The sequence below is a fragment of the Ptychodera flava genome, unplaced genomic scaffold (assembly GCF_041260155.1).
Source record: "Ptychodera flava strain L36383 unplaced genomic scaffold, AS_Pfla_20210202 Scaffold_83__1_contigs__length_492613_pilon, whole genome shotgun sequence".
Lineage (NCBI taxonomy): Eukaryota > Metazoa > Hemichordata > Enteropneusta > Ptychoderidae > Ptychodera > Ptychodera flava.
Window position 1 is genome coordinate 331,426 of NW_027248405.1, and position 23,734 is coordinate 355,159.

Consider the following 23,734-nt stretch of genomic DNA (forward strand, 5'->3'; position numbering starts at 1 on the left):
AACTTTGAATAAAATCAGTTGAAACATGCCTGAATTATGGCTCTGTACATGAAAAAATCGTAATAAAATGGCCGCCTGGCAGCCATATTGGATCGTATCACAAAACAAATCGATGTGCATCTGTATGACATATGAAGTAATCTTTGTACCAAGTTTGAATGAAATCGCTTCAGGCATCTCTGAGATATCTGCGTGAACGGACGGACGCACAGACGCACACACGCACGCACGGACGCACGCACACACGCACGGACATGACCAAACCTATAAGTCCCCCCGGACAGTGTCCATGGGGTTTAACAAAATACACTTCAGATTAACTAAAATCCTACAAATTTCTTCATTGTGCACAATGAAAGAAAACGGCGTCATGCAATGATGGCCATGCTGCCATCCAACGCTACGTTCAATCGCAATCAATTTGGCAAACAAATCGCTCCATTTTTCCATAGAATATTCTCAAAAAAGTGCTAAAATATACCGTTTCTATCCCTCAGAGAGCAATAGCTGTACATGATATAATCGTCTTCTGTGTCTGAGCCTGGTCTCTCGACTCTCGTTGAGTGTACAGCAGCGGGCCTGGGGTCGCCGACCTGATTAAAAATTCATGTAAGCCACTGACCCCTTCTCGGAAAGTTCACGAACTCTCCATTGTTAGGCTGGATGATGTCATTATTTTAGTCCTTATATGGCACTAAACTGGGTTCAAAGGGTAAAGGGAAAAGCTTTATGGCTTGCTGAGTTCAGCAATGTGTACATACGCAACCACTCTCGAGTCTTGTAGACCAGACGTGGCACTGAGAGCGAGAGTTATAGTCACACGGATTTCTTCACCTGATAGTACCGCATTGTTCACCGTGAATTTGACCGGGGTTTTTGAGTTTGAGGCCAGTTCGCCACACTTTCATTGGCGTGGCGAACCAAGAAGACATTTTATTCGCCACTCAGCACTTTTTGTCGCATTTTGCGAATGTGGCGAGCTCTAGCGTGACCCCTGGATATAGTAGAGGATATGCAGAGATGATGCCCATGGTATAAACTCATTATTTAAAGAATTACCAAGCCAAATTTGTAACTGTAACTGTTCCTTGACCTTATGATGCTAAAGTTGGTGGGCATGGCTCACAGATTAAGCTTAATTGCATTGTTTGTTATTTTCTGTAATCGGCCTTATATCAATATTGAATGTACTGATTTCGAACAAACTTTGCTACCGATGATCTCACTTAGGTCTATGTATGCATTAAATGTGATGGAGCTTGGCATTCTGATTATGTGCTCATTTGCATATTTCATGAATTTCTCTAATTAGGATTTATGTCAAAATTTTCATCTTTTGAATGAACAACTTTCAAAATTGGTTCATTATGTCCAGGGATAACAACTTGATTAAATGATAACAGATTGGAGCAAAAGAAAGTATTTCAGTAAACTTTCGAATTTCGACACTTTCATCAGCTTTGATCAAAAAATATTGAAATAGAGACGTAGCTTTAGTGTTTTAGCGTCATCTGCACAAAAGATGATATAAATCTTCTTATACTTCATAAGACGTTCTAAAAATCCCTGGATGATTTACCATTTGTACAGTCCATATGTTGTTCTGTGTCTTGAAATATGAAGATTTTCCTCTTTTGTCTTCTCTGTGCCACAACAGATACATCAAATGAGCAGGCAGGGGGAGATTGGAGACACTCAATCTCATTATCATATACTCAAAAATCAGCAGCATATCAAGGTGTATGAATGACTACCGTACAAGATTATTGGTAAGTGTTACGTGCAGAGAAAACGAACAAAAGGGTGAACTCAGCAGTTAACGTTTAAACAAAATTTATTACGAAAATAAAACTAATTGTTAAGTCAGGGATAGAGTACAAGCTTTAAAAGTGTACAGACTACTTATCTCAGCTGGGACGGCAAAGCTCCAGTCTCAGAGTTGTAACAGTCAGTTGGATGAATGAACAGTCCTTGGCTTGCAGGCTTGTAGTTGCACAAAGTCCACAGTATAATCCAGCGTTGGCAGTGAAGGTCTTGAAAAGTCTTGAGAATGACTACTGCTGGAGTTTAGTAACACACAAGAGACACGATCCCAAAAGTCTGACTGGAAGCTGTGCACGTCCCTTTTATAAAGGCATATAAGAACAATCTAGAACTTTTATTGACATGCTAATTACTGTTCTAAAATTATCTCCCTTACACAACTAATCAACTTCCAGAACATTCCAAACATGACTAATTGAATTCAAGGTTGTGAGGTCATCAAGGGCAGTGACCTTGAGAATGTTCTAGACTAATTGAACTCAGGTCATGATGAGTGTGGGGGAAATGACCTACATAACACACCCCCTCTTCAAAAAAAGAAAATTTTTCAAAGAAAAATCTTTCTTTTACAATGTAATCTTGAAAAGGATTTAAGTACTCAAATTTTGTTTTACTCTAAAGTAAAATTTCTTGAAAGGAACAACAATAAACTCTAAATACGAGAGAGACAGTCTGCAATTAAATTGTCTCTGCCTTTGATATGTCTAATGTCAAGATTAAACTCCTGTAACATTAAACTCCATCTTAGCAATCTCTGATTTTTGCCTTTAAATTTCTGTAGAAAACAAGAGGGTTGTGATCAATATAAACCACTATTGGCTGATTTGAAGAAGTAACATAAACTTCAAAATGCTGTAAAGCTAATATCAAAGATAAACACTCTTTTTCAATTGTAGAGTAGTTTCTCTGGGATTTGTTAAATTTGCGTGAAAAATAGCAAACAGGATGATCTATACCATGACTATCCTCTTGCAATAAAACAGCACCAGCAGCCGTATCACTAGCATCCACAGCTAATTTGAATGGCAAAGTGAAATCTGGTGCAGACAACACTGGAGCACTTTGCAGTATGGCTTTAAGTGTATCAAATGCCTGTTGGCATTGCTCTGACCAAACAAACTTTACTTTCTTTTTAAGTAAGTTAGTCAAAGGCTCAGTAATTGTGGAGAAATTTGGACAGAATTTTCTGTAGTAACCAGCCATACCGAGAAAGCGCATCAGTTGTCGTTTGCAGTTTGGTATGGGAAAACTTGAAATGGCACTGATTTTGGCATCAACAGGTTTTACCTCACCCTGTCCTACAGTATGTCCGAGGTAAGTTACCCTAGCCCAACCAAACTCAGATTTGGCAAGGTGGACAGTCAACATTGCTTTGCTCAGTCTCTCAAAGAACTTCCGCATGAGCTTGATGTGTTCCTCCCAGGTGTCACTATACAGGACGACGTCGTCAACGTAGGCTGCACACCCGTCTAGCCCGGATATGACGTCGTTGATCATCCGTTGGAACGTTGCCGGAGAGTTCTTCATTCCGAATGGCATCACCTTGTACTGGAACAATCCGTCTGGTGTAACAAAGGCGGATATTTCACGAGCACGATCCGTCAGAGGGACTTGCCAAAATCCCTTCAGTAGGTCAAATTTCGTCACATACTTGGCTTTTCCCACTCGGTCGATGCAGTCATCAATCCTCGGGATTGGGAAAGTGTCTGTCTTTGTTAAAGTGTTGACCTTCCTAAAGTCCGTGCACATACGATAACTGTGATCTGATTTGGAACAAGTATGCACGGCGAACTCCAGTTACTTTTACTGGGTTCAATAAAGTCATTGTCCAGCAGGTATTTGACTTCTTCCTGGAGATATTTGCTTTTGTTGGATTCAGTCTGTATGGATGTTGTTTTACAGGCTTACTGTCCCCAACATCAACGTCGTGATAGATGACGTTTGTCCTCGTTGGAACATCTTGAAACAGGTGTTTATATTCATGGAGCAGTTCTTTCACCTGTTGTTGTTGTTCTGGCTGGAGGTGTGCCAACTTTGTAGACTCCAGCTTCTCCAGGATTTCTGAGTTCTGAAGCTTGACCGAGCCCAGCTTTGAGTTTAGAGTATTTTCACTCAAGTCAGTTTCAGTATCACTATCTTCATAATGGTTTGAACTGACTGCACGACAGGCTGAGTTATAGTAGGATTATCCCTATCCAAATATGGCTTAAGCATATTTATGTGACATAGCTGTTTTTGTTTTCGCCTGTCAGGTGTTATTATGATGTAATTTAAATCACTCAATTTCTTATCAATTAGGTATGGCCCAAAGTAACGAGCATGGAGTGGTTTGCCAGGAATTGGAAGTAGAACAAGAACTTTTTGACCTGGTTCAAACTTCCGTTTTGAGGTGCTTTTATCATATTTGGTTTTCATTGACTGCTGAGATGACTCAAGATTTTCTCTGGCTAATTCACATGCTTTAGAGAGTTTTGTACGAAAATCTGACACATATTGCAAAATATTCAGACAATCATCATCGTCTGATAGGAATTTCTCTTTAACGAGCTTAAGTGGGCCACGGACTGTATGTCCAAATACAAGCTCAAATGGGCTAAAACCAAGAGACTCCTGAATTGACTCTCTAACAGCAAAGAGCAAAAAATGAATTCCTTCATCCCACTGCTTCTCTGTGTCAAAACAGTAGGTCCTAATCATGTTTTTCAAAGTTTGATGAAATCGCTCAAGAGCACCCTGACTTTCTGGATGATAGACGGATGACCTATACTGTTTAATGCCTAGCTGATCCATTACTTGTTGAAAAATTCCAGACATAAAGTTGGAGCCTTGATCGGACTGGACACATTTAGGGAGGCCAAATAAAGTGAAAAATTTGACTAAAGCTTTCACTATAGTCTTTGTCTTTATATTTCTCAGTGGTATGGCTTCTGGGAACCGAGTTGATGTACACATTATTGTCAGCATGTACTCATTTCCTGATCTTGTTTTGGTAGGGGCCCAACACAGTCTATTAGTATCCTACTAAATGGTTCTTGAAATGCAGGAATTGGCTGTAAAGGGGCCCTTGGAATGGTTTGATTTGGCTTTCCTACCATTTGACATGTGTGACAAGTTTTACAGAAATGTGCTACATCCTGCCTGAGATTAGGCCAATAAAAGTGACTGAGAATTTTATGATAAGTTTTCCTGACTCCTAAGTGACCAGCCCAGGGGGTTTCATGGGCCAGGCGCAATATTTCAGCACGGTAGGGCTTTGGAACCACAATTGATGTTTTATAGCCCAATCGTCATCAACCAAAACATCTGGAGGTCTCCATTTACGCATGAGAATACCAGATTTGTATAATAGGAAACAGAGCTATCTGAAGTTTTACCTTCATCATCTACCCTGTCAAACAAAGACAAAATATCTGGGTCTTTGTGTTGTTCTGCAATGAGATTTGATCTAGAAAATGTCTGACTTTGGTCAGCAGAAGTTTTACTGGAAGTTTCAAATCCACGAGGGATAACGGAATGATCCGTGTCAAACACCTGACTGAGAAAGGTGTCATTTAAGTCAACATCTGTGACATTATTTTGAGAGTATTTTGATTCTCGGAAGTTTTCTTTGACATGGCTCGAGTAATGGCACATGAAGGAAATAAATCGGGTATCTCTTGTTCAATTGGCTCTGGATCCTGATCTAAACTAGGATTATCAGTCACAAGTGGATTAGTAATGACCTTGTCCCCAGCAAGGTCGTTTCCAAGAAGAAGGTGAATCCCTTCAAAAGGCAAAAAAGGCCTAATACCTAAAGTCACAGGTCCAGAAACAAAGTCCGAAGACAAATAGACATTATGGAGAGGAACAGGAATAAAGTCATTGCAATCTACCCCTTAATAAGAACTTTAGAACCTGAAAATGACTTTTCAGAAAACGGCAGGGTATCTGCCAACAAAAGAGACTGGGAAGCCCCGGTATCTCTTAAAATTTTGACAGGGGTAGCGGAAGAGAAATCACTAGAAAGTGATATAAAACCATTATGAATAAATGGTTCGAAAATACCCATAATGCTATCTTGAGAAGAATTGACCTTGACCTCATTAATTGGGGATAAGAGGGATTTAACCTCAGAAAATGTGTTGCACACATTATTAGACTCTAATTGAGTTGATGAAGAAATAAAGCCGGTGGGCTTAGATCCACTTTGACCACTTTGACCTTCACGTTTTCTTTTCAATTTGAAACAATCTGACATTAAATGGCCGTCTTTCTTACAATAATTACAAGAAAGTGTACCAAACTGTTTGTCAGAAGGAGATTGAGACTTGGGATCTGATGATGTGGGAGTGTTACTTGAACTTTGTGAACTGTTGACATTTGATTTTCTACTTTCCTTTGAAAAATTCTTGGATGAAAAGGACGAGTTAAATTTACCTGCATTGTTTCTGTATGAAAGGACTGGGTGGTTTGCTGAGAAATGAAGATTTGTGGGTCAATGAATAATCATCGGCCAAACGTGCAGCAACCTCCAATGTATCTGCCTTTTGTTCATTGATAAACGTCTTGATGTCACTCCGAATGCACCTCTTAAATTCTTCAATCAAAACAAGCTGTCGTAATTTGTCATAATTCTGACTGACCTTTTCAGAAGAACACCAACGATCAACAGTTGTTCTTTTGTTCGAGCAAATCAACATAAGTTTGATCCTTCACCTTCTCACAATCCCTAAATTTCTGACGGTAAGCTTCAGGCACCAACTCATAGCCCTTGAGAATTAATTCCTTCACAGAATCATAATTTGAAGCCTGTTCCACTGACAACTGAATGTAAATTCTCTGGCTTTACCCACCAAAGCACTCTGCAAAAGCATAGACCAGGACTCCTTAGGCCAATTCAGACTCTGAGCAATTTTCTCAAAATGAAGGAAATATTTATCAACATCCTTTTCTTGGAAAGGGGGAACTAACCTGAAATGCTTAGTGATGTCAAAATTGTCTGAAGGGAAGAATTTTCCTGACTTTCTAAGCTCTAAACGTCTCATTTCTAACTGCAGTCGGTGTTCTGCTAATTCTCTTTCCTTTTCTTTTCCTCTCTTTCTTTCTCCCTTTGTCTTTCTTCCATTTGCAATTCTTTTCTTTCATTTCCAATTCCCTCTCTTTCTGTCTTTCTTCCATTTCTAATCTTTCCTGCCTATCTTTCTCTCTCTGTCTTTCTTCCATTTGCAATTCTTTCTCTCTCATTTGTAATTCTAGTTTCTTGATCTCCAAATTTGTCTGCATTTCTAATTCTAATTTTCTGAGTTCAGAGGTAGACTCGGGCTCATAATCTTTTAAGGCAGACTCCTCAAAATGGCCTGATTTAACTAAATGTTTTGCAATCTTGAACTGTATTTCTCGCTTGCGCATAGATCGTTTAACTTCTACCTTAAGGAAATTGGCCAGTGTTATGAGGTCGTCTTTTCTGAGGGAATCAAATGTGTCCTGATCAAGGTCATCCATTTCCTCTGGTTTAAATTCCGCCATGATTAAATTTCGCTGAGTTCACAGTATACAGTAGTTTTGAAAAAGGCAGGCAAAATGTTGTCAAACGGCTCAAAATATTCGTATCCCGGACAAGCCCCCAATTTTGTTACGTGCAGAGAAAACGAACAAAAGGGTGAACTCAGCAGTTAACGTTTAAACAAAATTTATTACGAAAATAAAACTAATTGTTAAGTCAGGGATAGAGTACAAGCTTTAAAAGTGTACAGACTACTTATCTCAGCTGGGACGGCAAAGCTCCAGTCTCAGAGTTGTAACAGTCAGTTGGATGAATGAACAGTCCTTCGGCTTGCAGGCTTGTAGTTGCACAAAGTCCACAGTATAAATCCAGCGTTGGCAGTGAAGGTCTTGAAAAGTCTTGAGAATGACTACTGCTGGAGTTTAGTAACACACAAGAGACACGATCCCAAAAGTCTGACTGGAAGCTGTGCACGTCCCTTTTATAAAGGCATATAAGAACAATCTAGAACTTTTATTGACATGCTAATTACTGTTCTAAAATTATCTCCCTTACACAACTAATCAACTTTCCAGAACATTCCAAACATGACTAATTGAATTCAAGGTTGTGAGGTCATCAAGGGCAGTGACCTTGAGAATGTTCTAGACTAATTGAACTCAGGTCATGATGAGTGTGGGGGAAATGACTACATAACAGTAAGTCTAGGAAATAACTTCATTTGTCCCAACGTACTGTATGTTAAAAAATAACTTCCCTTGTCCCTACAGTGCTGCATGTAAAAAATAACTTGCCTTGTCCCAACAGTGCTGCATGTAAAAAAATAACTTCCTTGTCCCTACAGTGCTGCATGTAAAAAATAACTTCCCTTGTCCCAACAGTGCTGTATGTAACAAACACTTCCCTTGTCCCTACAGTGCTGCATGTAAAAAATAACTTCCCTTGTCTCTACAGTGCTGTATGTTAAAAAATAACTTCCCTTGTCTCTACAGTGCTGCATGTAAAAAATAACTTCCCTTGTCTCTACAGTGCTGTATGTTAAAAAATAACTTCCCTTGTCTCTACAGTGCTGTATGTTAAAAAATAACTTCCCTTGTCTCTACAGTGCTGCATGTAAAAAATGACTTCCCTTGTCCCAACAGTGCTGTATATAAAAAACAACTTGCCTTGTCCCAACAGTGCTGTATGTAACAAAAACTTGCCTTGTCCCTACAGTGCTGTATGTAAAAAATAACTTGCCTGGTCCCAACAGTGCTGTATGTAAAAAATAACTTCCCTTGTCCCAACAGTGCTGTATGTAACAAAACACTTGCCTTGTCCCTACAGTGATGTATGTAAACAAACACTTCCCTTGTCCCTACAGTGCTGCATGTAAAAAATAACTTCCCTTGTCCCAACAGTGATGTATGTAAGAATGACTCCATTTGTCCCTTCAGTGCTGAGTCATACAGCTATGATGAAGTTGTAGCATGCATTTTGTGTTCCAAGGATGAATAGCTTGCTAAATAATATGTTATTGGACAATTGGGTAGTTGAATTAGTTTTAAAAAGACAATTTGTCATCAAATTTAACTACTGTACAGTAACAGATGCACTCAGCTAAGGGATAGTGTCGCCAATTGTCTGTCAACCTCTATTACCTTTGACTGTCATCTGTTTGTTAAAGGGAAGACATCATTCTGTTATTATTGGTTATAAATACCGGATTACAATTGAAAGGACGATCATTATGCAAAGAGACGCCGTCCGAGTAGCTTGATTCAGCTTGAGAGCTCCAGAGATTGCGGTTTTTTGCGTGTTTTGATGAAAATTTATGAAATGGAAATGCTCTACAGCGGGGGTAAATAACTGATCAATACATAACGACTCCATATTTTTCAAACCGATAACTTTTCAGAACAATTTTAGTGAGTAATTGTGCGTGGCCAGTGAGGACGTCAACCCAGGGGATGCCGATATTTGAATATCACTGTCAATCAAAACTTGTGCAAAGTAAGACACGAGTTAGCTGAATGTGTACCTAAGGTTCATTAGCGTTCGTCTTATCTGCTAACGGTGACTAAAATAAATAAAATATGTGTCATGATTTCCAGTGTTGAAAGACATGCGCAATAGTTCGTCACAGTTCTCCAACTTTGTACCTACCGGCCGCATTTCTGGGGATAAAAAATGTGATAAAGGGTTTAAAGTGTTGTATCAAAGTCTGCAATAAAGTCACGTTGCAAAAAAAGCCCTCCTGAGTAAGTATAAGGTATGGCACAGCGCCCTCCAGAGAAGGTATAAAGTATGAAAGTTTTTTAGCTCACACATGCAACAGTGAATAGTATGCTGATTCATTGCATCATGGAATTCTATGCTGATTTGATTCATAATTTGATGTAATGTTATTGATTAGGGTGTAATTACTATGGAAGAACATGGTAACCAAGCAACAACGCCAGTAGTTGAAGCAGAGACTGAGGGTAATCTTGAACAGCAAGCAACAGAAAATCAAGACTCAGGAGATCTCAAAGAAATAACAGAAGATGTGAAAGAGCTGACAATATCAGTCAGTGAACAATGTCCACCCCAGGTCATTCGCAGGTCAAGGTCAGCCTCGCCACATAGTCAGACAGGAGGCAGTCGTCCAAACAGTTTCATTTCAGTTGGATCATCTTCAGCAGCTGAGGGACGTACAAGATCCAGAAGAAATCGAGGAAGAACTTTATCAACATGAATCATCATCAGAAATATCAGGTAACCATGACAATCATTTATCACAGATAAAGTAAATATCATGGGTATGATACTCTCAGTTGTAAAATCAAATATATAGTTAAAAAACATAAATTTTTATTTTCAACAAACGGGTTTGGAACAAACTGTCTATAAATGTAATGAAAATATAGATAAATACTGAATGCTAAACATTTGTGACTCAAAGTTTTCAATTTTACGGCTGAGTTACGAATATTTATTAGGTATATATTTATAGTTTCAAGTTTTCTTTGCTGCTGAAAAAGTCAATTTTATTTTTATCACTTGTCCCCAAAGTGAAATTTTTAGATCTGAGAATAAATGAAATTATCATGAGTCATTGAAATGTTTTATTGCAATTATGAATGGCGAAATATCTTAAGTAGGGATGCCAGCTAACATGAAGGGACGTGTCATGACGGGATATCTTATGTGAAGGAAGGGATATCTGATATAAAGGACATGTGACATGAAAGGATATCTGATATAAGGAACATGTGACATGAAGGGATATCTGATATAAAGGACATGTGACATGAAGGGATATCTGGTATAAAGGACATGTGACATGAAGGGATGTCTGATATAAAGGACATGTGACATAAAGGGATATCTGATATAAAGGACATGTGACATGAAGGGATATCTGATATAAAGGACATGTGACATGACAGGATATCTGATGTTAAAGGAACATGTGACATGAAGGGATATCTGATATAAAGGACATGTGACATGAAGGGATGTCTGATATAAAGGACATGTGACATGAAGGGATGTCTGATATAAAGGACATGTGACATAAAGGGATATCTGATATAAGGGACATGTACGTGACATGAAGGGATATCTGATATAAAGGACATGTGACATGAAGAGATATCTGATATAAAGGACATGTGACATGAAGGGATATCTGATATAAAGGACATGTGACATGAAGGGATATCTGATATAAAGGACATGTGACATGAAGGGATAAAGGGGATAAAGGGACATGTCATGACAGCTTATCTGACATTGAAGAGACATCTAAAATGAAGGGTCATTTAACGTGAATGGACAATTGTGAGATGAAGGGACATTTGAGATGAATTAAGGGACAATTATGACATGTAGGGACATTTATGACATGAAGGGACAATTGACACGGTGGGACATTTGTGAGATGAAGGGACATTTTAATGAACGGACATTGACATGGACATTTTTTACATGAAGGGACATCTGACGACATGAAGCAAACTCTTATAAAACTCACATACTTATTTAAGTTATCCATAAGTCTGTAAATAAGCCTGTATATAAGTTGTTTTTGTGGCAGATACCTACTTGTTTCGTTACAGACTTGTTCCTTTTGTCTATGGCCAAAGTTAGGTCTGTACATACTACTAAGTATGTGTATAGGCCGAAAAATGTAAATTAGCTAGGAAGGCATCGGCCTTACAGACTTAAAAATTAGCATAACCACTTAACAATAACTACTTAAAGCGCGTAAAAATAAGCAGGTAAAATTGGTATGTAAATTTTACATATATTAATTAGCATATATATAAGCAGGTAAAATTGGTATGTAAAATTTACATTAATTAGCATACATACTTCTTGACAATAAGTATGTATGTTCTTAAAAATTAGCATAAATGATGCCTATATATTCAAGTCTCGATGCATGAAAAATTGCAAAAAACCAGGGATTGACAACAGTGATGCAGCCACATCCAACATTTTATGTATGATCAAAATTATCATGCTTCTAAACTTGATATACCAAGTCAACAACTGAAAAATGGACAGTGATACCCAAGACAGAGGGCAGCTTCAAGCAGAGTTCATGGGACAGTGTACATAGTAGCCTTCCCAATACTTCCATCCATTACAAATTTACTCGGTTCAGAATCATTTTGTAATGAACTGCAGTGGGTAGACTTGCCATGTAAGAAACTAAAAAATCCAGTCTTACCTCAACATAGGGAACAAGACAGCACAAGAAGCAACAAGACAACACAAGAAGCAGTTCTCTGATGTCAAGTTTGCAAGCTCTTTATTTCATACTGGAAGGGGAGGTTCATGTGAAAAACCCAACAGAACACGTCTTAAAGTCTGCATTTGATTGTTCACATTATCCAAAGTTGTTTTCGATGCCATCCTTATGTTTCCGATCTTGTTCTGAAACTTCACATTGAATGTTCCTGTATCAAGATCCATTGGTCTGTTCAGCTTCTTGGCCTTTGCCCATAGATACACTGAGAATAAAAATGATAAATAACAGACAAGGATGTCATTACATGTGGAAAGTGAAATTGCTTGTTTTCATGGAAAGAGCATTCATGTGCTGAAATGAAATTATAATATTTAATATAAAATAATTTACCTTCTGATACAAACACTCATGACATAAATTATGTTCGTTGTGATTACCAAATCTTTGCTTTTCAGCCTCATTTTCCCCATTGATTAGTGACACACCATTCCAAACTACAACTACTGACCCGTGGTGATTGGGGCTCAGCACATCTCAAACAGAAGAAATGTAAATCGTCTCATAAAATGTTTTAAAAACAAAAAGTATCCCTTTGTAGTTAAAACCAGGTCAAAGTTTAAATAATAAAAATATATGAGTATCTGTTGTACATCATCAATCCGGTCAAAATTTTGAATCAATGATTAAAAATAACAGATATAGAGCCCGGCTCTATTCGTTACTACAACTCTCCTTGTAATTAACACACAGAGATAGACAGTGTGGAGTAACACTTCACTGTCTATATTGAGGTACCAACCTCCATAGTCCATGGTTTAATTTTTGCCAACACCGTCCGTTCGTTTCGTATACTTGAACAGGGTTCGCCAAGAATGACATCAATATAGCGCGACTAAAGAAGTGAAAACTGCGAAAATTACAGAGACAACTCGTGGATAAGGCGTATTGGAAATTACTTACCGAATTTTTAAACGATCTCTTCAATCTCTGCTACCTCCATGCTTCGATCGAACTATGCATATGGGTTGTGTTCGTGTTCTATGGGACGATATCGCGGTCGATCTCAGAATCGGTCATCCAAGGGCCATCAACGCATCGTAATATCCATAGCTAACCTGTACATACCCGGAATGATTATGTCCTACGGTAATTTTACGCGAAACTGTGTCAAAATCAGAGCGGAAAGAGGTGACGATTTTCTCTCTCACTCAAAACGTCCTAACGTCCCACCAGTGCATATCAGATTTAAGGTAGCGACTCAGTTTCATTGTCACTTATTTTCAATCCTCATTTTCACAAAGAAGACGTGGTCACACACCCGACATGTGGTACTTTTTTTATCTGCTCGGTCACCGAAGAGTTCAGAAAATTTGTTAGTTTTTCAAAAACAGTGCGCATACGGCTGTTTTACTCAAAAACACGTGTTTTTTAGTTTTTTTACTCAAAAAAGTGTAAGTACAAATCTCCAATCGGCCTTGGTGATCTGTTTACGGCAATCGACGGCTGGGTATACTTTGCAAAAAACCGTGTCCCGGATTTTTGAAATTCGCTTTTGTTTTCGCACAATGCACCTTCAAAGTGTCAACTTGACGTTTTTTGCATAAATTATCGGCCTTTGTTCACGTTTGTCAGGATATCTTCACTTCCAGGCCCTTTATCGGAAATCTGAGACACGGTCTTTCAGATATATTCATTCACTATCCACAGGTGAAAAATCAGGCTAGTCTGTCCAGGCGCCGCCGACTTATACTTATTTGAATAATGTACGCACTGCCAAAAACGGAACTGAGAAAATCGACGATTTGTGTAAACGACCTATGCGTCACACATTGTGACCAAGAAGTCTGACTCGCGCACTATTCTTACACCAGGACTAAGTTAAAATATTTAGAGTCAGTTTTGGGAATTTTGAATATGTTTAGGATTGCAGATCGTGTGAAAATAGAAAGAAATTATACACTGAACTGGCAAATGCTTAGTGCCAGCAGTGGGTGGTATTTACACAACAAACACAGAGGGGTGCTTAGCGATTTAATCCATTTTTGGAACGTTTAACTAGTAGATTAACTGTATACTGTTGTCTCAACGGTTACAATCTGGTTACCAGAGTTCACAGTCAAGACGAAGATGTCGAAACTTGCGTAAAAAAGTCTATCCGATCGAGACTTATGTGCTGTCGTCGCGCGATCGCGTCGGGCATTCACTTGTTCTCGACTCAAGTTGTCTACTTCCTGTCTCGCGATCGGCAATTTATGCATGTTCTTTGTGAAAAGTGATTGTCAAGTTCATGTTTGCGCTGACACTGTGCGAACGGGACGTCACTTGCTAGTTTTCCTACCTCAAGATGAGACGAACACACGTAACTCTTGACAACATAAAATGTCTGTTGTATTTTCTTAGCTTTTGCACCGCACTGCAAACTTGTCGCCCTTCGTTGCGACGGGAGAGATTGACTCGTGTTATTTTTTCAAACTCTATTTCTCTGTGTTCTTGTACCGATTTTATCAAACTAATGATAATCACGCCGTAGCGTAGAACAGTGCAGGCTGTCATCGACAGCGTGTTCCGAGAGACAGAGTATCGACTAGTCTACAGTGGAGTCACTCGACTTGCGCAATACCAGCGCAAACATAATTATTTCGGAGATTTTTACTTTTAGTGAAACTTTCGATGACTGACCTCATATGGCAAAAATTGCTAGTTTCAGCACTTCTAGAATTTGAGCCGGGTTTGTTTTACGTTCAGTGTTGAGGTCCAGCTAGCAGCTGTGGAGTCTGCGGGTAATTGATAAGTTTAGAAACACGAACAAAAGAATCATTTGTGAACCCTCGCAATTCACGTTTGACGTAATTTAATTTTTGGGTTATATATTTAAAGAAAGAAAAGGCATGAAATAAAAAATATTTGCATTTCGTTTCGAAAAATTAGCAGATCGGTGAACTTGCTCTTGTGAATCTACATTATGTGTGTATGAACTCCTGCACTGGCTTGGGAAACTCCTTGACATAAATGTCGCGTGATGTCGGGTACGGTGTTGTTCAAGGTTTCTCAGCAGACGCGAAAAGACTGCATGTTAGAAAACTCGAGTTTAAAAATATAAAAGAACACGATACTAACACCAAGCATGTACAGCAAGAGTGATAAAATTATCGCAACTAACAGAAGTTTCATCTCGCTCAGGCTAATTTTTGGACTCGGGTATGTAATCAGTATAGCCTAATATGTTCGAAAAGCAGCGTGTCAAATACTTTCATAGTTGTTGAACTGAGCACGTCTCCGTTATCGTCTGCGTCCTCGGCCAAATCTGACTCTTCACTGCATTCTTGATCGTTATTGCAGGGAGTATGAGCCAAAGTCGGACTGTTTTACATTTAAATCGACCTTTGCGCACGTTGCCGTCTTTTTCAGGTCCACTTTTGTGGACCTTGCTTGCTTTTTCGACGGTACGGAGCGCGCGAGCGCCGGCTTAGGTCTGCTCGACGTGTTTGCCGTATCGATACATGCGGAGTTCAAAACGCTGAGCATAACGTTGAAGCTAGCGCATGCGCACTATACCGCCAAGCCTATACATAATCTCTGCGTGTTTATCAAAGATATCGTGGTCGGTAATCCGCGACCGTTAAGACAAAAGGGAAATAATGGCACGCGGTGTAGCTGATAGTTTGCCATTTTAGTAATATTTCAGGAATTTCCCGGTACGATGTGACCCAACACCTTTCCCCAAAAGAAAGACCACGTGTCAGTGGTTCAAAATTTGAAATAAAAAAAAAATTGCTAAAATTGACCTTTGAACCTGAGTCGCATCGTTAATTTGCCGCTTAAGATTTGACCCGTGACCTTTTGGCAACTTGACCAATCATAAAGAAGTCTTCACATGATCTATGACATCATCAGGCGTGATTCTAAAGTCCTGGGTTCAAAGTCTGACCCACGCACTCAGCCAGCAACGTGATCGAACACAGCCGTATGCGAGCCCCATGCGAGCTCGTGTTTGAAAAGCTAAACGACAGAAAATCCATTAAACCTTTACCAGATCAACACAACGCTCTGCAACAACGGCTCCGACATTCAAGTCTTGTGACTTACAAACTTGGCCCGATGATGACTTTCATCGCGCACGTCCGGCGTGAGTCGATGTTGAAACTATGCTTATTACGCTGGGAATAGGGCATCATACGTAGTCGTAAGTTTTCAACCTACTCTGTGGTCGGACTCGTAGTTCATTAAAAACCAGGGCCCGGTAAGAAAACACAAAAGAACCAGATACGTTATTTTTGAGTTGCAGTTCTTTGAAAGACTATGCTTTTAAAGGGAGATATGAACGTGAAACAAGTTCATCCATATTGTACGTCGAGTTCAACGTTCATTTTTCGCAAAGCGTTTTTGGCAGATCGTCCATGTAGCCGTTACGAACACGAATCGTTTTTTCTGTGGAGTTAAATGATCATTTGCAAAACGTACATAAAAAGTCAGTGATTGATTTTCTGTACCGATCAATGTCAAATGGTAGTTTTTTTCACACAATTTGTTGAACTTCAAAATCAAAATCAACTATATAATCACACATTTCGAATATGCAGCGTATGTCTGTCACTGTCACCATTCTATATAGCGCAGAATTATACGCGACACCGGCCCAAAACCACATAAGTCTGTAGGAAATTAAACGTAATTGTTTATTTTGACCAAGTAGATAACAAAATAAGTAGTTATGCTCTCCGGACGTAAAACAATTAGGTATGTATGATCACAAAATAAGTATGTAAAGTAAAGTAAGCCTTTATTGAAATGTATCCCAGTTGGGATCTTGATCATAAAGTACAATAAAGGTTTTGCAAAAAACAACAATGAAAGAGTATATATAATATATATATAAATATAAATATCTATACATGAGGTCAACATATAAAAGGTTCATAAATAGTTTACTTTGTCTTTTTCATTTTGTCTTGTCTGAGTTTAAAACATGTATGTATGTATTTTCCCAATTCACATAGTGATGCTTTATCTGTCCTTGAAAAGATGCTTACAAGGTCTTGTGTGCCTCTGAATGCGTTTTTACAAATGTTTAGTTTACTGAAAAAATCATGTCTAATGTCTGTGTATCCTTTGCAATGAAAAAGAAAATGTATCTCATCTTCTACTTGTGTTGTTTGGCAAATTGGGCATGCTCTGTCTATGACATCAAGGTTTCTATATCTACCTGTTTCTATGTGTAGTATGTGTGCACTAATGCGTAACTTGCAAAGGGCTGATCTGTGATCTGGGTTTTTTATAACATGAAGGTAGCTTTCGAGAGAGAAATCTTTTTTCAACTCTCTGTATGTGCGAAGTTTATTTTTATGGTGCCCTTGTCTGGTATCATCATGAATCAATTCAAATGCACATTTTTCAAATAGCTGTTTAACTTTTACATTAAAATTAGTTTTAAACTGTTTGTCATTTTCTATCTTTACATTCATGGCATCTCCAATATTTACGAGCAGCAACGATTGTTTAATTCCTGACACCCAATTATCTGTATGTGCATTGTCCAGTTGACAACCCAGATCATAAGCCTCACGAGTCAGTGTTGTATCTGCTTTCTTACTTATTTTTAACCAATATTTGACCATTTGTGTTATGCTTGAAACAATTAGAGGATATCTACCCAGTTCCCATGCTATGTTGGATGCTTTGTTATTCACTTTAAGTATGTGCTTGCAAAATTTAATGTGCAACTTTTCAATTGTGTTTGTTAAGTTTGTGAGTATGGTTTTTGCATTTGTGCATATGTCTGCAGTCCATACTTCTGTACAGTATAGCAGAATAGGTTTTATCATGGCATCAAACATTTGTAAATGGACCTTAATTGGAATATTTGACTCTGCAAAGAGTAACTGTCTCAATTTAAAACATGCCTTCATAGCTCTGTTTTTCAAATCAATTTGTGCTCTGTTTAGTTTTCCTGTAATATTTAACTTTATGCCAAGGTAAGTATATGTTGACACATTTTCCAACTCATTACCATGTATAGTAAATTTAAATTTGTTGAAAATTTTCCCCGATTTGTTGAAAACCATGATTTTTGATTTGAGAATGTTTATGCCTAAATGCCATTTTTCACAATAATGCCCTATTGAATTTATAGCATTCTGTAGCCCCGTAGGTGTCTCAGATAGTAGAAGTAAGTCATCGGCATAAAGTAGACATGATAAAGTACTCCGTAATAAAGTTGGTGGGTCATTGGTGACACAATTAAGCGAATCTTTTATGTCATTAATGTATAAGTTAAAAAGCAGTGGGCTTAAGCCGTCACCTTGCCTTATTCCTCTCTCCATGGGAAACTGTTCAGTGAGTCCCTCTTTCACCCTAATGCAACCCTTCGAATTTAAATAAATTGACTTAATGATGTTATAAAATTTCCCTGTGATACCATACTTTATTAGTTTGTGTAGAAGCCCCACATGCCAAATTGAATCAAAGGCTTTCTGAAAGTCTATGAAACAGCCAAAGATATATTTCCCCTTACTCAGATACTTTGTAAGTAATTGTTTTAAAACAAATATATGATCACATGTACTAAACTCTGGCATAAAGCCAATTTGTTCCCTAATTATAAGGTTTTCATTTTTAATATGAGTAATTAGTCTTTGTTTTAGAACTGAAGTAAAAAGTTTACTAATTGTACTTAGCAATGTTATCCCTCTGTAATTTCTCGGGTCATTTTTGTCTCCTTTTTTTTATATCGGTACAATAATGCCTGTGTTCCATGCATCAGGAAAGTGACCGCTAGCTAAGATTATGTTGAAAAGAGTTTTGATTTGTTTAATTAATACATGTCTACTTGCTTTTATCATTTCATTTGTTATTTTATCCATACCTGGGGCTTTCCTGTTCTTTAAAGTACTGATGGCTTTTTGAATTTCTAATTCAGAAATGGGTTTGTCCAAAGCTGAGATCTGTGTTCCCAGCCTCTGTTGATCTATCATGACATTCTCATCTATTAATGGCAAATCTACCTTTGCATTAAGTGCCTTAAAATGACTGTACCACCTTTCTTTTTCAATTGGTGTGTGTTCACTGCTATTATTTTGTGAATCTGATTTCAATCATTAATCAGCTCCCAGTACTTATTTGGGTTTGATTTCCCCAAGCTGTCTAATTTGTTTAAAATCTGACTTTTAAATTCTCTTCTCTTTGTTTTAACTAGACGTTTATATTGTTTCTTTAAATTGTAGCACGAGCTCCGTAATTCAGTATTATATGGGTCTCTGCTCAACTTAGTTGATAATTTGTAAACATCATTTTTTAAATTACCAAGATCATTGGTATACCACTTTGGTTTCCTAGAGGTGCTTAACTTCTTGCCCTTTTTTCCTTTTTTTTCCTTATAATGCGTTTATGGAGACTAGCTCCTGCTGTTTGTAGGAATATGTTTGATAACATTGCACAAGCTGTATTAACTGACTGTATTGTGGCATCAAAATTTGTTTTGTTAAAATTATTAATGAGTGATGCAATGTGTGAATTATGTAATGCTTCATAAAAGTAATACCTAGAGTCGCTGTCCATACAAAAGTAAAATCATTGCTACGTCTATCTTGATTAATTTTTATATTAGTATCTACATTATTTAAGTAGGCGTTAGTTTGTAACTGAAATTCAGTTTGGCAATGATCTGATATAGAAATGTTAAGTGGGTGAACCTTAAAAAATAGAATTTTGCTAAATAAGTTAGTACTGACGATACTATAGTCCACAGTACTGCTGCCATGCCTTTGGTGACAGGTGAATTTTCCAATACTGTCTCCAATACATCTCCCATTAAGAATTACCATATCGGTGGCCATGCACAGATCTAAAAGTTGGTCACCATAATAATTTTTCATTGAAATATCCTGTGAATTTCGTTTTTTGAATGCAATGTCTGCATTTGATAAATGATAGTCGTCTTGTTCATAAATTGCAACCTCCTGTATATTCTTAGTACGTGCATTGAAATCTCCAGTGAGAATAATTGCCCCCTTTTTTGAAAATTTAGCAATATCTTTTCCAACAGCTGAAACTGGTTTGACTCTTTCCAGCTAAAAATACTTGACCCTTGTGGACTAAAATATAGGGTACAAATAAAGATATCATCAACTAAGTTAAAAAATTTACTATCTAAACGAACCCAAATAAAATCTTCAGAACTACTTTCCATCTGCGTAATACCAGCAGTAAAAATATCTCTAAAATAAAATGCAACTCCTCCAGAGGGTGAGCGTGCCTTTCTATGTTGTTTGGTTCTAGCCGAATGAAAATAACTATATTTTGAAATATTAATATTTGAGTCAACTCTTGTTTTTGTCTCTACTAGACTTAAAAAATCAAACCTTTCTAAACTACTTAAAAACTGCTATCTCTAACTTTCTGTTCTAAATTTCCATAAATATTCCATGTAGTAAATTTCAGTGTACTTCTCGCTATTGAGGAACACACCATGTCAAGAGTTCAAAAGTAGTGACAGTGAAGTTAAGTATTGTGACATAAAGATACCTGATTCAAGGTCCTCACATATCTAAAGGACGGATGTCAATGATGTATTCAATTGTTGATAAAATTCAATATGTTCATCAAAAACTCCCTCACGAGGTGCTTTCCTTTATCGTTATTGCTGTTGCTGTTGTGATTGTTGTTTGCATTGTATTTGTAATTCCAGGAGCCATTAGTGTTATACTCTCTCCCTCGATTAGTGTATTTCTTTGGAATGTGCTCTTCTCCAATCCTTGGATTTGGCTGATTGTTACCCAAATGTGTCAGAATAACTTATGTATGAAGTTCCAACCACTTATTTCCAAAAAATAGGTCGTTTTGGGTCGGTACAGACCTAGTCACTACACAATAACTACTTGATAAGTCGTTCAGTTTTCTACGGGATATAAGCTTTCAAGCTAAGAATATATTGCATTTGGTAAGCTTTGACATTACATTACAGTGGTATGCATCAACATATCAGAATTTTAGTACATTTGTTTGTCTTTTTGACAGATGTTGTGATATAGTCCCTCCACAAGATGAGCAAGACACAACTGCCATTCACCATAGTGGAGTGATTTGGAGATTGTTCTTACCATTATTTATCCATGGAGACCCAAGATGTGATAAAACACTCCAAACATTTGTGCCATTATTTTTAGAAATCATTTCTGTACTTAGTGTATTGGTTGTATAGTCATTCTGCAGGAGAAGTAAAAACGACAGATCTTTACATAATCATGTACAATTTCGAAACAATTTTTTTGAATGGACATTCATAGCTGTTGATTCTTGAATTTTATGTCAAGTGTGAGAAAGACAAAAAGATAAATGTAGTGAAATATTTCATTGTAATTTGTTTTAGATATTCATAGATGTAGGGTACACTTTCTGAGAAAATTTTATTGAACAGACTATTTGAATGTCAACGTGTCCATATTCAAATTAGATTTCTGTTAGATTAAAGGAGTTTACATTGAAAAGAGGTAACATTTGTTTGTAGCCATATATGTTTGTTATTGTTATGTTGAGAACATTTCAACAATGGAAGATAATGTGTATACCATAGCATAATTCCTGTCAGACAGTTACCATGGTAATATTCAGTTTAGAACGACCATGCAAAACTTGTAATGTACCATGAAATTTAAATTCGTAAATTGTCAGTTTTGCAATATTCAAGTGATCTTATCTATGTCAGTAGGTGAACAGCTATCACTTATTCAGTTTCACACCTTTTCATTTATCAGAATGTGTGTACTTTGCACACACAGCTGAAAAGGTTTGGAAATTCAACACAATTAAGAAAAGTTGTGACTCATCCTTGCTGTGAAAAACTTATGTCCATTGCGTTTGGAAGGTCTATTCTCATTGGTAATATCATTCATGCTTCTAATGTTCACCTGTTTGAAGGCCAATCAGGGAGACCCTTGCAAGACCACTGCATTACAGAAAATGTCCTATATTGTTTCTCCAACTCTGTTTTGCCAAGTACTATAGAATGCTAACTATATCACTTTGCTAAATTATTCTTGGTTCTTTGTAGCCAAAAAATGAATAATATGCAAAGCGAGTAAGGCATTTCGTACACAATTTTTCTCAAAGTGTATATAGGAATTTGCTTCAAAGACGTCACCCACTAAAGAGTTGTAAATAGTAAGAGAAATACATGTGGATGGTCCATACTTCTACCGTCAACCTTTCATAACCCTCCTACCTTCCCAAAACATCATGTTGCAGTGATCATCGCATCCTTGAAATTTTATGAAAAATCCAAAAACAAAATAATTGCAAAGTGATGTATGCTCTGTAACTTTCTTAACTCTTCATCGATCTATAAATTATAAAATGCCCTGGAGGGTTAAACTCCTAAATTTGGACATTCATTTTACTTTTCTGGATAAATCATATGTAACAAGGTAGCACACAATAATAGTGAGAATAAAACATGCAAAGAAAGTTTCTCTTACAAATTCCACATGTAGATTTCATGGCAAAACAATGGCATTTTTACACATAGCGGAGACTCTTCCTGTGCTGTACTCGCCCTGTTAGTTTTTGGTCCATCTCTTTAGTTTTGTTGCTGTTGTTATGTGCCATCTATATACAGTGAATATTATTGAAATTTAAATGCTATAGAAATACAGATATTGCCAAAATCAATGAGGCCTGACAAAATCCAAAAACATGATTACAGTTCATAAAGTTTTACCTTAATGGTAGTTAGTGATCTCTAGCCGGAATGTGTCAAAATGAACCTGTAACATTTTTACCATGTGTTTTGCAGATATATTCTAGAACAAATTATTTAGACTAAAGTTTATTAAAAACCATCGCAATGCCCAATTTGTCAATGAGATGATATTATCACACATTGGTACACACTAATGCTATTTTCATCTGGTATCTTATTATGTAATTCTCCATCTCCTTCTAAGCTTTCATACATTATTTCAAAGCAAGGGGTTCACGTTGTAATGACTTTTGAACATTTTGAATATTTCAAACCATTTGATTTGAACATTCTTGCTGTTGAATTATGCAATTGTTTAGGGGGCGATGGCCATTTAAGGAGTTAGAAACATGTATTTACTAAATTCTTGATTTTATTTTCAACTTTATTGATTTAATGTCTTTTTCAGAGATGTCTTTTGTCCCCGTATTACTCATAATTCTGACATTGTGTAGTTTGCAGCAATCAGGCGGGACCTCATTGTCAGGAAATACTGGGAGTATTTTCACTCTGCAAACATACATAAATACCTCTATGCATTGGTTAATTAAGTGTGTTTATTTCATTAGGAACACTTTGCCCAAGGAGTAAGGGGAGAGCCAGGGTCCTCATGCTTCATCAATCATTATATCATAAAAGTATATTGATGGCACAAAGAAAACCATCGATCTAATTAGTTGACATCTGAAAATAACCATGATGGAACACACACTAGCTCTTTGCTAGGGAAATATTTGTTTTTTGATGTTTCACGCCAGAATTTTAATATATTGTTATGATATCATAGCAATTATCCATCTCAGCAATGGATAATAATAATAATAATAATAATAATAAGCTTTATTGACGTTATTCCCTCAAAGGTGAACATAGTCAAGAACTAATACTACAAAATAAGAAAAGGATATTATCAAAAAATAATAAATATATATATATATAAATATAAGATATAACTTTATGCAGAATATGAAATGTT

General features: G+C 37.2%; 2 long non-coding RNA genes across 2 annotated transcripts; one reads left to right on the plus strand and one right to left on the minus strand.

The window, feature by feature from the left end:
* Positions 1-1,657: 1,657 nt before the first annotated feature.
* On the plus strand, positions 1,658-22,858 carry LOC139128989 (uncharacterized). The gene is made up of 3 exons (XR_011551479.1): positions 1,658-1,769; positions 9,702-10,042; positions 21,039-22,858. It is a non-coding gene; the product is annotated as an uncharacterized lncRNA (long non-coding RNA).
* On the minus strand, positions 12,070-13,865 carry LOC139128992 (uncharacterized). Its single transcript, XR_011551483.1, has 2 exons — positions 12,987-13,865; positions 12,070-12,288 (listed from the first exon to the last, which is right to left on the minus strand). It is a non-coding gene; the product is annotated as an uncharacterized lncRNA (long non-coding RNA).
* Positions 22,859-23,734: the final 876 nt, after the last annotated feature.